Source organism: Rhipicephalus microplus, unplaced genomic scaffold (genome assembly GCF_043290135.1).
Source record: "Rhipicephalus microplus isolate Deutch F79 unplaced genomic scaffold, USDA_Rmic scaffold_578, whole genome shotgun sequence".
NCBI classification, from domain to species: domain Eukaryota; kingdom Metazoa; phylum Arthropoda; class Arachnida; order Ixodida; family Ixodidae; genus Rhipicephalus; species Rhipicephalus microplus.
Window position 1 is genome coordinate 1 of NW_027465137.1, and position 7,500 is coordinate 7,500.

Genomic DNA, 7,500 nt, shown 5'->3' on the forward strand with positions numbered 1-7,500 from the left:
CTCGGATGTTCGTCGTCTTTCGCCGAGCCAGTGCTGGCAATCCGGCGAAGCCGAACGGAGCCGATTCGGGCACGATATCGGCGTCTTTCCACGTGCTCGCCGGCGACCGTCGCACGAGTACGGTAAACCGCGTCAGCCGGGGCGGAGTTCGGGACGCCGATGCGAAAGTGGGAAGCGCCGCTCGGATCTTCGCCGTTTTTGGAGGAGTCAGTGGCGGCACTCCGGTGAAGCCAAGGTGCGCCAATTCGCGCACGATATCGGCGTCTTTCGACGTGCCCGCCGGCCACCGTCGCACGAGTACGGCAAACCTCGTCTGCCGGGGCGGGGTTTGCGACGCCGACGCAAAAGTGGGAACCGCCGCTCGGATGTTCGCCGTTTTTGGCAGAGTGAGTGCTGGCACTCCGGCGAAGCGAAAGAGCGCGAATGCGCCCACGAAAGTGGCGTGTTTGGACGTGCTTGACGACGACCACCGCAGGAAAACGAAAAACCACGTCAGCCGGGGCGAGCGACCCATGGCGGTCTGGGTGCTTATCGCTGCTATTATAGGGGCACCCCGGCAGACGCAAAAAAAAAAAAAAATTTTTTTCGACATTCTTTTTTGCTCGTCGACCTCGGGTGACCCAGGTCGCAGTGGGAGCCGCGCACGAAAGCGGCGTCGCGAGACGGCTTCGCGGTCGCTAGTCGCACGAGCTCGGCAACCGCGTCTGCCGGGGCGGAGTTCGGGACGCCGACGGCTAAGTGGGAACCGCCGCTCGGATGTTCGCCGTTTGTGGCCGAGTGAGTGCTGGCACTCCGGCGAAGCCAAACGGGGCCGATTCCGGCACGATATCGGCGTCTTTCTACGTGCTCGCCGGCGACCGTCGCACGAGTACGGCAAAGTGCGTCTGCCGGGGCGGGGTTTGCGACGCGTACGCAATAGTGAGAACCGTCGCTCGGATGTTCGTCGTCTTTCGCCGAGCCAGTGCTGGCACTCCGGCGAAGCCGAACGGAGCCGATTCGGGCACGATATCGGCGTCTTTCCACGTGCTCGCCGGCGACCGTCGCACGAGTACGGTAAACCGCGTCAGCCGGGGCGGAGTTCGGGACGCCGATGCGAAAGTGGGAAGCGCCGCTCGGATCTTCGCCGTTTTTGGAGGAGTCAGTGGCGGCACTCCGGTGAAGCCAAGGTGCGCCAATTCGCGCACGATATCGGCGTCTTTCGACGTGCCCGCCGGCCACCGTCGCACGAGTACGGCAAACCTCGTCTGCCGGGGCGGGGTTTGCGACGCCGACGCAAAAGTGGGAACCGCCGCTCGGATGTTCGCCGTTTTTGGCAGAGTGAGTGCTGGCACTCCGGCGAAGCGAAAGAGCGTGAATGCGCCCACGAAAGTAGCGTATTTGGACGTGCTTGACGGCGACCGCCGCAGGAGTACGAAAAACCACGTCAGCCGGGGCGAGCGACCCACGGCGGTCTGGGTGCTTATCGCTGCTATTATAGGGGCACCCCGGCAGACGCAGAAAGAAAAAAAAAAATGGGGACATGGCGTGCGTCACCGTGCGGCTTCGCAGCGTTGCCGAAGTCGCCGAGCCCTTCGACTGAGCCGAACGGCGGACAGGGAACGTTGGTCGGCCGTTCTAACCTGTCGGTGCCACGCCGAGACGTCGTTAAGGAAAACCGCGTCGTGGGCCTCTACGACGCCGTCGAGTCGTTGTACGTTTGGTGTCCAGCGTGTCGGCGGCGAGTAGCGGACACGTCGTTCACGACTTCGGTCTTTCGCAGTCGACGCGAACTTGCGGAGAGTCGTGGTGCCTCACGTTTTCGGCAGAAACCGCGGCGGAATTTTCCCGTGCGTGCGCGCACGACCTCGGTGCTGTGCCGTCAGCGTAGTGTTGCACAAACTCGTGGCCTACCCAAGGTGCGGTACGTTTGCGGCCGTATCCTCGGTGGGAATTTCGTGAGTAGGGTCGCAAATTCTACGACCTCGGCGGGTTTGAGAGCGACGTAGACTTGTGGCACGCTCAACATGCCACACGTTTCGGGGCACACCCGCGGTGAAATTTTCTCGAGTACGCTCGTATTAGGGCCCAAGGAGGTCTGGGTACTTATCGCTGCTATTATGTGGGGGTTCTCGTGAGCGGCGTACGCGAAAGCGACCGGGTGTCTGATATGCGGCGGGCTTCGGCCTCGTCAAGCGTGTCCTCGGGTCTGCTCCAGGGGAATCCACGGCAGTCGTCTGCAGCCTCATCCGCTTGATGCGTTAGGGGCTGGTTGTCGGACGGTGCCGTTTTACCACGATATCGAGGTGTGTTCCGTGTCGTCCTCGGGCGATTCAGATGCGAAAGCGCCGAAGACGCGGGCGTGACCCGTCGTCTGGCGGCTTTGCAGTCTCGGCTCCGTTGCTAGTTCCGGCCGGTCCACCGACAGTGCAGCGGGCTTGGGCAACCCGCACGGCGCGACCGAGTCGATGCAACGAAAAAGAGCGAGCATGAACGTGCTTCTTGCCGCACGGCTCCCACTCGTCTTTCGGGAAGGTTGTGCCGTAGCGAGCTCGAACGCCGTCATCTCGGAGTGCAAAATAAGCGTGTTGGGGCGCCTGAAGGTGGCCTCCGCCGCACACAGACTGCGTCCGGCCCGCCGAGGGCGAGGACGGACGCGCAGTCGAACGATTACCTGGTTGATCCTGCCAGTAATCTTATGCTTGTCTCAAAGATTAAGCCATGCATGTCTAAGTACATGCCGAAATAAGGCGAAACCGCGAATGGCTCATTAAATCAGTTATGGTTCCTTAGATCGTTTCTTCCTACTTGGATAACTGTGGCAATTCTAGAGCTAATACATGCAGTGAGCCTGGAGCCCTTTGGGTAACGGGTGCTTTTATTAGACCAAGATCGATCGGGTTTCGGCCCGTATTGTGTGGTGACTCTGGATAACTTTGTGCTGATCGCATGGCCACGAGCCGGCGACGTTTCTTTCAAGTGTCTGCCTTATCAACTTTCGATGGTAGGTTACTTGCTTACCATGGTTGTTACGGGTAACGGAGAATCAGGGTTCGATTCCGGAGAGGGAGCCTGAGAAACGGCTACCACATCCAAGGAAGGCAGCAGGCGCGCAAATTACCCACTCCCGGCACGGGGAGGTAGTGACGAAAAATAACAATACGGGACTCTTTTGAGGCCCCGTAATTGAAATGAGTACACTCTAAATCCTTTAACGAGGATCAATTGGAGGGCAAGTCTGGTGCCAGCAGCCGCGGTAATTCCAGCTCCAATAGCGTATACTAAAGCTGCTGCGGTTAAAAAGCTCGTAGTTGGATCTCAGTTCCAGACGAGTAGTGCATCTACCCGATGCGACGGCTCGGACTGAACATCATGCCGGTTCTTTCTTGGTGCACTTCATTGTGTGCCTCGAGATGGCCGGTGCTTTTACTTTGAAAAAATTAGAGTGCTCAACGCAGGCGAGTCGCCTGAATAAACTTGCATGGAATAATAGAACAAGACCTCGTTTCTGTTCTGTTGGTTTTTGGAATACGAGGTAATGATTAAGAGGGACGGACGGGGGCATTCGTATTGCGGCGCTAGAGGTGAAATTCTTGGACCGTCGCAAGACGAACTACTGCGAAAGCATTTGCCAAGAATGTTTTCATTGATCAAGAACGAAAGTCAGAGGTTCGAAGGCGATCAGATACCGCCCTAGTTCTGACCATAAACGATGCCAACCAGCGATCCGCCTGAGTTACTCAAATGACTCGGCGGGCAGCTTCCGGGAAACCAAAGTATTTGGGTTCCGGGGGAAGTATGGTTGCAAAGCTGAAACTTAAAGGAATTGACGGAAGGGCACCACCAGGAGTGGAGCCTGCGGCTTAATTTGACTCAACACGGGAAAACTTACCCGGCCCGGACACTGGGAGGATTGACAGATTGAGAGCTCTTTCTTGATTCGGTGGATGGTGGTGCATGGCCGTTCTTAGTTGGTGGAGCGATTTGTCTGGTTAATTCCGATAACGAACGAGACTCTAGCCTATTAAATAGGTGCGGGGTTCCCAGCACCTTACAACCTTCTTAGAGGGACAAGCGGCTCCTAGCCGCACGAAACAGAGCAATAACAGGTCTGTGATGCCCTTAGATGTCCGGGGCCGCACGCGCGCTACACTGAAGGAAGCAGCGTGTCTTTATCCCTGTCTGAAAAGACTGGGTAACCCGTGGAACTTCTTTCGTGATTGGGATAGGGGCTTGCAATTGTTCCCCTTGAACGAGGAATTCCCAGTAAGCGCGAGTCATAAGCTCGCGTTGATTACGTCCCTGCCCTTTGTACACACCGCCCGTCGCTACTACCGATTGAATGATTTAGTGAGGTCTTCGGACCGATGTCCGGCGCGGCCTTTCGGTTGCGCCGGTCTGTTGGAAAGATGACCAAACTTGATCATTTAGAGGAAGTAAAAGTCGTAACAAGGTTTCCGTAGGTGAACCTGCGGAAGGATCATTAACGGATTGTGAAGGGTGAGCGCCTCAGCTGCGTCTGCGCCCGACACTTTCTGCCGCTGACCCCGTTTGGACGCGGGGTCGGCTTTTCCCCACGGGGCTGCCTGAATGTGGAGCGGCACCCCGTGACAAATTGTTGCGCCCAGCGGACGCCAACACCGCGACCTTGGACGGTCGGCCAGGTGGCGGACGCGGGTACAAACGGCGCAACGCACTCATAGGTCGGCTTTCGACCCGCCACTGCACCGTGGCTCGAAGCGCTCGAAATGCGCGACCCGACCGCTGCGGGACCGCCTAGTACTGTAAACAGGAGCGGCGGAGCGCGAACGGCGAGTCGTGGTTACGTCGGTAGAAGGCGAGGCTGCGCGTTCCCGAAACGCCAGCCGAGTGCCCTCCCGACCGTTCGAGCGTGCAAGAACGAGACCCGACAATCGCGCGGCGACTGCCAAGTACGAGAGGAACGGCACAAGCGTCGGCGGTCGGTCAAGGAACTGGCGATGTGACGGGTCCGCTGTGCACCAGTGCATACCGTCCCGCCGTCCGCGGCAAGCGCCTCCGCGTCCTCGGGTGACGGAGGCTGCCGGTCGGTTCTTGCAGGCGAGGGATCTCGCTGGCACCGGTTCGCGTTGACGCGCGGCCGGTCATGGCACGGCGATGCGACGGCCGAGGTGCGCAGTACTCGATGGAGGAACCGCACGCTCCGATGACCGTCCCGCCCTCCGCGGCGTATGCGTACCGACCGTAATGGTTGCAGCAGCGCCGGCCGGCTTTTGAATTCGCCACACGAAACACGGTGCGAGATCGCGGTTAGGGGAGCGTCGACGTTGCCAGGCGTTTTGCTTGCTGCCGAGGGAAAGGCGGCACGGCCACGTCGCGCTCGTCGCGATTAGCGGGTCTGCGCGCTTTGGGAAGGTGCCGCAACGACTTGCCGAAAGAGGAAGCACGGAAGAACGAGGGACTTGGACGTCCCGACAATTGAACGCACTTGCGGCCAGGCCCTTGCTGGCTTCGTTCTTCCGCCTCGAGTAGGCTCGTACGCGGCTCCGGCGCCGAAAGTGGTCCTTGGCACCGACTTCGGTGGACGTGGGAAGTGCCGCGCAAGTACGGCGCGCCTGGCTCCACCTGTTGGCTAAAGTAGGCAGCCGGATCGGCATTTTGGTGTGCGGTGGCAAACCGTGGATGCGAAAAAAGCTTGTGCGATTTCGTGGAACAAAAAGCGGGGGTCCCCCTTTTTATGCGGAGGAGACCGACCCGCCCGCCGTGGTGAACCGCGACGCCACGGTAAAAACGGGAGAGGCTTGTCGATGGGACCGTGCATCCCGCGCTCCACGGAGGCCGGGAGGCGGCCGCCCGAGGAAATGTGTAGCCGTCGAGGCCCGCATCTGCGTGCACTCTTATCCAAATGGGTGTACCGCAGGCATTTTCTGGTTAGGCGGGCCAATGAGAGCGAGCACACAACGATACCTACGGGTCCGGCTTGGAGAACCGGCTTCGACGCCTCCCGAGTATTTATAGAGGGGTGGACCACGAAAGCACTCGCAAGTAGCGGAAGCGAAACGCCGTCCGAAACACACCGTTTGCTCGATTTGCGGCAGCCGAAAAAGGCGCGGCAGAGTTTTGGAGTCCAAGCGTGCGCTGAAAAGCGCCCTTCTTGGCCACTGTTTGGCCGAGTGCCAGAAACGTTTGGTTTTGACTGTACGGAATTGAACAAACACTTTTTCACGACTCTAAGCGGTGGATCACTCGGTTCTCGGGTCGATGAAGAACGCAGCCAGCTGCGAGACTTGGTGTGAATTGCAGGACACACTGAGCACTGATTCTTTGAACGCACATTGCGGCCTTGGGTCTTCCCTTGGCTTCGTCTGTCTGAGGGTCGGATCACATATCAAGAGAGCCTTCGGCGCACAAGGGAACGTGAGCCGTCGACTCGTTTTGACCGCGTCGGCAACACGGACAGCACGCTGAACACCTCACAGCGAGCGCCAACAGCGGCCACTCAAGGGCGAGACGGTGGCGACCGTCGTGCCAGAGCCCAACCGAAACGGGGGCGACCGACTGCATTGAGGATGTGGCACCTCGTTGAGACCGCCGCAGGACTTCGAGTCGGAAGGAAGCCTGCAGGGAAAGTGCGGTCGAGGTTGCGTACTCCTCTCTGCGACCGGGCGCGCAAGAGCTGCGAGAGCCACGGACGCGCAACTTTAACGCACGGTAAACACGAGGAGCGAAAGCCGGCCAGCAAAGCTTCTCCAGCCGTGCGCAAAGTGCGCGAGATCGCAGCCTTGCGTTGCGCTTGTTGCCCTCGAAGTAAGCAGGGTGTCCCGTAGACCGGGCGCTCGAACACGCTGCGGGGCCGTGCCTCCTCCAGGCTTTGCCGCGCGAACAGGGAACGTTCGCGCGCAAAGCGCAGGGAGGTGAGGAGGCTGCGCCCGACGTTTGCGGTTCGCTGCGTACGCGGTTGATGCGGAGAGCACGGCGCGACGACTTGCCGCGAAGCGGAAAAAGTCTCCCGCACGAGTTGGCGAAACGTTGGCGAAGCTTAAGGCGTTCTCGTCGTAGTCCGCCGTCGGTCTAAGTGCTTCGCAGTTCCCGTCCCGTTCAAAAAACTGGGCCACTCCAGTTGGGGCGGGGGCGACGCTACACGAGACGATGCCTCTCGCCAGGCTGCGTGGCTGCCCTTGCGGCGGCGGCGACTGGCCTCGGCGGTGTTTGGGCTTTCGACACGGTCGTTTATCACGCAACTGCTCGGACGACGCACGCGCGCAGCGGAATGCCGCTTGCCAGCCTTGTGAAGATGTGACCCTGTACAGGGTTGCGGGCGCACTTGGTAGGGCGTCGTACTCGGTTCGCGATGGGTTTACGAACGTGTCCCGTCACTTCCACGTCACACCGGTTGTGCGCCGCACGCGTGCAGCGGGGAAGCCGATTGCCAGCCTTGTGAAGAAGTGGCCCTGTACAGGGTTGCGGGCGCACTTGGTAGGGCGAGCGCACGCGGTCGTGCAGGAAGTTGATGGAAGCGAATGTATCCGCTGTCGACCTCAGATC

The 7,500-nt window shown here is 59.7% G+C and overlaps 3 non-coding genes across 3 annotated transcripts in view; all 3 read left to right on the top strand.

Moving 5' to 3' along the window:
• Positions 1 to 2,647: 2,647 nt before the first annotated feature.
• On the top strand, positions 2,648 to 4,462 carry LOC142795191 (small subunit ribosomal RNA). The gene has a single exon (XR_012892838.1). It is a non-coding gene; the product is annotated as a small subunit ribosomal RNA (ribosomal RNA).
• Positions 4,463 to 6,181: 1,719 nt separating this feature from the next.
• LOC142795184 (5.8S ribosomal RNA) lies at positions 6,182 to 6,334 on the top strand. Its single transcript, XR_012892831.1, has one exon. It is a non-coding gene; the product is annotated as a 5.8S ribosomal RNA (ribosomal RNA).
• A 1,154-nt stretch (positions 6,335 to 7,488) lies between these two features.
• LOC142795186 (large subunit ribosomal RNA) overlaps positions 7,489 to 7,500 on the top strand; it is a 3,958-nt gene continuing 3,946 nt past the window's right edge. Inside the window, exon 1 of the ribosomal RNA XR_012892833.1 lies at positions 7,489 to 7,500. This exon is cut by the window's right edge and continues 3,946 nt beyond it. This is a non-coding gene — a ribosomal RNA (large subunit ribosomal RNA).